Below are 7,322 nucleotides of genomic sequence, written 5' to 3' on the forward strand. Positions count from 1 at the left end.
CCGCGGACAAGGAGCTACTCCTTGTCTATGAATTCATGCAGAAAGGAAGCTTGGAGGGGTATATTTTCAAAAGTATGATGATGAAAACAGAACTGAAAATACAAGTTAATTTTGTTGCTTTTATACAAGTTTATGGACTATGGAGTGTTCCAAAAAAAAAAAAAATTCACCAAGTTTATTAATACAAGCTTTCAAAGCTAGTTGCATTTGTGGAAGTCGCTCAGTTTGATTTATTGGCATAACACCAAAAGCCAGATTCTCCTTCAGGTATTTCACTTATACAGGTTGTGTGCATTCTGTATTTGGTAGATTGTTAAGTTGTTTTCTTACAGTAGGAGAAGTACTTTGATCTGGAAATTGTTTTACATACTTGGGATTGGGTATGGAATGCTTGTTTGTTATGCTTACACATATATTATAGCTCTGCTTCTCTTAGTGTACAAGGCTTGGTAATGTTACCTTGCAATGTTTTCTTCTATTTTAGCTTTAATTGGTTTGAATCATTCCTTCATAACCTTGAATTTTGCTTATTCTGTTTGCAGGTTTGGGAATATCTAGTGAAATGTTGCCTAAAGAGTCACTAAGTGACCAAGCATGGAATACCAAACAATGAAGCAAAATATATTTTCTTTCATCATGTAAATTCAGCTAGCTAGGAAACTTTATAGCAATGACATGTTACTTGGATTCAATATTTGGTGGATATATTGGAATTTTATTGATGTATCACATTGCTTTTGGTGTAAATATTAATCATTGTTCATTGGATAATGATTTCAAGCACTAATATAGTAAACTTCACACAATTAGTCACTGTTCATTAGGTAAAATGGAGCATTATTATCAATGCACAAAATCCAGAAAAGACGATTATCACACAATAGAATTTCTAATATTCACACAATGAATCCTTATATAACATGCAACGGTTCTAACAAACATACGTTGTCTGATTTACAATCACACAACTGTAATAACTAGAATACGTTATCTAAAACTAACACACAACAATAAAATTTCCAAAAGTGTAGTGTGATGATAACTCATACAACAGAGAAAATAAAATGCTGTTGTCTGATTCGCCTTTCATACAACGGCTCGGAAACAACTTTCGTTGTGTGAATGATGCCAATGACATGTGCAGCATGACTGCGCGGCAACTGTGGCTGCCATCTGCCGAGAGAAGGCACAACAGTTTTAACCAAATAAGTGTTGACTGTTTGTGATTCACACAACGGGTTTCCACCGTTGTGCCATTTTTCATCACACAACGCTCCGATACACAACGGAGATCGTCCAAATCACACAACGAATTTGGTCCGTTGTCTGTTCGCTTTTTTGGCCTAGTGCATATACCTCCTACGGGCCCTAGGATCGGACAAGTTCATATTTGGCCAATTCCTCCTGTGACCTCTTGGGAAGTTGACGTACACCATGTTGACTGGAAAAGGGTCGGTATCAACAAGCTGAGCCAGTTTTCTCGTCTCGGGGAATTTCAGCTTTCCTTTCTCGATGTGATCATGCAAAGCATCACGGTAAACCACACAATTGTTAGTAGAATGCTTCCATGAATTGTGAAATTTACAATAAGACTTATTTCTAATTTCATCGGCCTTAGGTATAACATGGCCGTTTGGCAATTTAATTACTTTCTCAGCAAGAAGTTGATCAAAAATTATGTCAGCCTTTGTGATATCAAAAGTGTAAGTGCGGGTAGGTGTCAATCTTAAAGGTGTGCCATCTTTGGTATGGTAGGTTATCGGCTGAGGTTTATCTTTGATTGGGTTTGTTGGCTTTGCAAGGGCTTTACAAACCACTGGCTTGTTTATAAACAATTCGGCAGCATTGATATCGGCCGAATCTTCTTCCTCGACCTTCAAACCTTCGAAATTGGCCTCCATTGCATGAACAGTAGGATTCTTATAATAAGTTCCCTTTGAGGCTGATCTAGCTTGAGTTTCTTCTCTGATGATTGCCTCGTATCTAGCCACACTAGTGGTTAATTCAAAGATGTCCCTAATATCAACTCCTTCATATTTCTTGCGCAATTCGTAAGATGGACCTTGTTGAGCTATCCGGACAAACTCTAGCTCCCCCAAATTAACTCTGCACTTGTTTCTTGCGGCCTTAAATCTGTCTAAGAAATCTTGGGCTGATTCATGTGCTTCCTGATACATCTTTGCCAAATCGGCAATTGTGACTTCTGGTTCAGCTCGATAGAATTGCTCATGGAATGCTCTTTCCATGTCGGCTCAGTTTTGAATAGAATTAGGTGCCAAGTTAACGAACCACGCATGTGCAGGGCCGGTCAATGAGTTTTCAAACCACTTCAGCTTCAAGTCATCATCTCTAGAGTGTTCGGCACACCGTGCTGTGAACCGAGAAATATGTGCTATAGTTGATTGGTAATCATCTCCACTGAAGAGAGGAAAGTCAGGAAATTTGAATCCCCTCGGATAATCTCTGTTTTCAACCCTTTCCGGATATGGTTTGGTGTATCTCGGCCTGGCCGTTCTCCTAGGAGCCGGCCCTACAGTTTCTTCACAGATTCTCCTAATTTCTTCGACTGTTAACCCATTCCTAGGTGGATTTTGTCCTCCTAAACCGTTGTTGTTATTTATCGGCTGTTGCACATAATTATTGGCCATTCCAAATTGGGGTTGAGCTTGAAACGGCTCTCCACCAATAGGAAACTGAGTCTGTGGCTGTGTAACATAAGCATGAGCTTGCTGCCATGGAGGTTGAAGCGCTTGGTTGAATTGGCCTTGTTGATTTTGTATCAGCAAGGTTTGCAAAGTGTTCTGACCATTCACCATAGCCGCCATTGTTTGGTTCAACTGCTCAAGAGACGTTTGCAATCCTCCAATTGATCGGTTATTATTCTCTCCCAAAACATTGGCTAACTGATCTACCAACGTTCTATTGTTGATTTCTCCTCTGGCAGCGAGTTCATTCGTCTGCAATTTAAAAACTTGATTTAATACTTTATACATATACTCGGCTGACACTCCGGCCGGTTCTAAATAGTCAGCTTCCACAGTATCTCTGACTCTACCATCTCGAGCTGCATATATGATAGCGCCGGGAGTGGTCGCGCTATTTGAGGCACCCTGAAAAGCATTAAGTGGTGAGCCTCTAGACGAACTTTCAGTAGATTGTCTGGCCAAAGCTGCTTCAGCGGCCGCTCGTCTCATGTCTTCTTGCCTTGCAGCGGCGTCGGCTGCCGCTGCTTGTGTAGCCTCCTACCTTGCGGCTGCTGCAGTCTTTGCTGCTTCTTGAGCTGTACGTTCATCAGCTGATTGCTCTGCCGATGAAGAATCTGAAGTCCCATTCCCACTTGACTTAAGTGACATTCTGATTGGAGTAAGATCGAGCTTCGGCCGTGATGGACAAAAAGTTGAATTATGTCCAGACTCTCCACACCGAAGACACTTCTTTCCCCTGTTTACACTGTACGGGTTGTCTTGTTTTTGTTGACTAACCTCCTTCCCTTGCATTCAACCTTACTAAGCAATTAGTAATCTCGTTGTCCCACTGGGCGTGCCAAAAGATGTTGCCTCTGAAAATCACCTCGGCCAGAAAGCCGAGAGATCAAGGAACAAATGTCCTTCTTGGTGAGTAGATTGCGGGGCGTACCAGCACACGGCCAGAAGGCCAAGTGTGCAATTGTAGTTGTAGTAGATGTAGTTCTGACTTATCAAGCAATTGTTGGCCGAGGAAGGAACTGATTCTCGGCCGATAGTTCGCTGCCTTTGGATCAAGGACTTGATGGCTGAAGGTCGGGTGAATTGGGTGTGGTTGTGAGAGTGTGAGTGAATATAAATTGTCTGGTCACAGGGCTTAAGTCAATTGGATCCAAGTAATAACAAGTAACAGTAAAAGTGAACTCGTAACGAATGAAATCTTCAAGATTAATAGCTACTATGCGACTACGAACAGTAAATAACATGACTAGTAAACTGAAATATAGAATGGCTAAACAAATAAACGAAGCAAACCGAAAATTATTAACTATTGTTTGAAAGAGAACAACGAAAATAATTCAAAATCGATACTAGGCTACAAGAAAGGTAAAGTAACTGAAATTGTAACTAGCAGAGCAAATAAACTAGGGAAACAGACGGAACTTCTACCTAAGCAAAAGATAATACGAAAATAAGAAAAGCTTGATGGTTTGAGTTTCTGGAGTTGTGTGAGTAATGTCTTCTGTCGATGCTTCTATTTATATTGGCTACTCTGCGACTTGAACTGATCTCTTGACTCTTTGAAGTTGAGTGGAATTCGGCCTCCTCTTGGCTCCGTGACTCTATCTTGCTTTGGCTCCAATACTTATCGTTGGCTGACTTGACGCTGGATTCTATCTGGATCGGCTTTGATGGTCATCATCAACGGCTGTAACTAATCTTGAAGTAGACTATCTTGGATTGAACTCTCCTTATCGGCTAACGAACTTCAATTCGACTGAAATACTAGATTCCACCTCATCTTTATCGTTTATCAGCTTACTTTATTGATTAGCTATATCCTCCCAAGTTGAGTTCGAGTTGGAAACTGACTAGAATGACTTGAACAATCGGCCGATGGGCTTTTAGATAATAAATCTCTTTTTCGAATTGATGACTACGGGCCGGCCGATAACTAAAAGTCTAACTTTTATCTGACTCAACGTGGACCAACCAAAGTGTCCAATTATTCATCGGCCACCATTTCTGGCTATCAGCCCAAATTACTTGTTGAACGGCTCATTGTAATTAGAAGTCATTCAAAAACTATACACATTAGCTACGTCGGAGTGGACATGCAAATGTGGGTACAAACACTTAGCTTTTCAAATATTCTAAAAAGTAAATTAGAGGTGTACTAAGTATGGGAGGTCCGAATAGCAAATTTGGAGATCCAACTATAATCACCCTTTCTGAAATGACCAATGTGATAGTTTTGAAACGTTAGGTATCATAATTCATAGTAGGCCTCCTTTTAAAAAAAATAAAAAATATTCATAGTGGGCTATGTTGGGATACTATTCGTGAACTTTTTCGCAAATTGAAAAAGTATAAAAGGTTAAAAAAAAAAATAGAATAAATGTCACAAGCAGTTCCTAAAGTATAAGTCATTTAATTCTTTAGTTCCCAACATTCTAAAACTATTACATTGGTACCTCAAAATTAATCACCGACATATTTTATGATATCATTCTTGGCTATCCAATATATATATATATTTCACGTGTATATATATATATATATATATATATATGTAAAAGTAAAATGACAATTGGAATTGGTCTACTCATTTCATTTCATAACGCCTTTATATAGGGAGAGAATTACAATGGAAAGAACAATTACAATGATGACATTAACTACTGATTGGTCCGTAATCCATGCTGATTGATGGTAATTGCTAATTGCTTGATTCCCTCTCCGTCAATCACTTTGATGAAGGCACATAGTGTGTTTTTCCTTTAACACTCCCCCTTGTGCCAAGTCAAAGATGAAATGGTGCATGAGTTGTTGCCTCACTAAAAACCTTGCCAAGTAACAATAAAAACCCTGTGGGACAAAAAATACACCTTGGTCGAAGGAAAAGAGCACAACGTACTTTTTACATTTGAGGATGACATATGGGTGTTAGACTCCCCCTGACGTCTACACTTCCCCCTGATTCTTACATTAATCAAGAGAGCTTGGAAAGTCTTCGCATTCCTATGCTTTTCACATGTTTCTCAAATATGGCCTTCGACAATGATTTGGTGAACAAACCTGCCACATTCTCCTCAGACCTTACTTGATTAACTTGAATCTTGAGGAGGGCATGTTGTTGCTGATTGTAGAAAGACTTTGGCGATATGTGTTTTGTATTATCACCCTTGATATGTCCTAGCTTCATCTGTTCGATGCAAGCTGCATTATCTTCATAAATGCAAGTAGGCTCTTCAGTGGTAGAACTCAAACCACTAGTCCCTTGAATATGTGTGATGATAGTTCTTAACCATACACACTCACGAATCGCCTCGTGTAGAGCAATGTTCTCTGAGTGGTTCAAGGAGGTAGCCACAAGGGCTTGCTTGGTTGATCTCCAAGTTATCGCCGTGTTCCCACTGGTAAATACATAACCAGTTTGGGAACGACCTTTATGTGGGTTAGAGAGGTACCCAACATCAGCAAAACCAACCAAAAGGTTATTTGGCGTTTCGGTGTAGTGAGTGGCGCTTTCGCCATCAACATTTCCTTTAGGGATTGTAGTTCCATCTGTGGTCCTTCTTGTCTCTCTGTAGGGAAAGAACAGTCCCAAGTCAATGGTTCCTTTTAGGTATCGGAAAATGTTCTTGATACCATTCCAATGACGCTGCGTTGGCGCTGAGCTAAATCTAGCTAACAAGTTCACTGAGAATGCAATGTCTGGTCGAGTAAATTGGGCTAAGTACAATAATGCGCCTATTGTACTTAGATAGGGAATTTCAGCTCCCAACACCTCTTCGTCATCTTCCTTTGGACAAAATGGATCTTTCCTTGCATCCAAGCTTCGACCGATCATGGGAGTGCTAGCAGGATGCGCTTTTTCCATGTTATATCGCCTGACTTTTGGACATACGCAGACTAGTGGATTAGTATTCCACAAACTCGGTGTTCTAGTTCAAGGCCTAGATAGAATCGAGTTTTCCCAAGATCCTTCATCTCAAATTCGGATTTCAAGTAGCTCGCGGTTTCTCTTATTTCATCAAGAGTACCTATTATGTTCATGTCATCGACATATACAACTACAATTGCAAATCCGGAACTTGTTTTTTTTTATGAATACGCAGGGGCATACTTCATCGTTCTTATATCCCTTCCCAATCAAGTAGTCACTTAGACGGGTATACCACATCCGCCCAGATTGTTTCATTCCGTAAAGTGAGCATTTCAACTTAATTGCAAACGCACTCCTTGGTTTAGAGTCACTTGACTTGGGTAATGTAAGGCCATCAGGCACTTTCATATATATATCTCTAAATCTAGATCCCCATAGAGATATGTAGTAACCACATCCATGAGCTGCATTTCCAGTCCTTCGGAAATTACTAAGCTAACTAAGTAGCGGAACGTTATAACGTCCATTACGGGAGAGTATGTCTCCTCGTAGTCAATTCCAGGGCGTTGTGAGAAACCTTACGCCACAAGGCGAGCCTTGTACCTCAGGACTTCATTCTTCTCATTATGCTTTCTGACAAAAGCCCATTTATGTCCTACAGGCTTTACACTTGGTGGGGTTAGCACTACCGGACCAAATACCTGTCTCTTTGTCAGAGAATATAATTCTGCCTGGATTGTTTCATTCCA

The sequence above is a fragment of the Rosa rugosa genome, chromosome 4 (assembly GCF_958449725.1).
Source record: "Rosa rugosa chromosome 4, drRosRugo1.1, whole genome shotgun sequence".
Lineage (NCBI taxonomy): Eukaryota > Viridiplantae > Streptophyta > Magnoliopsida > Rosales > Rosaceae > Rosa > Rosa rugosa.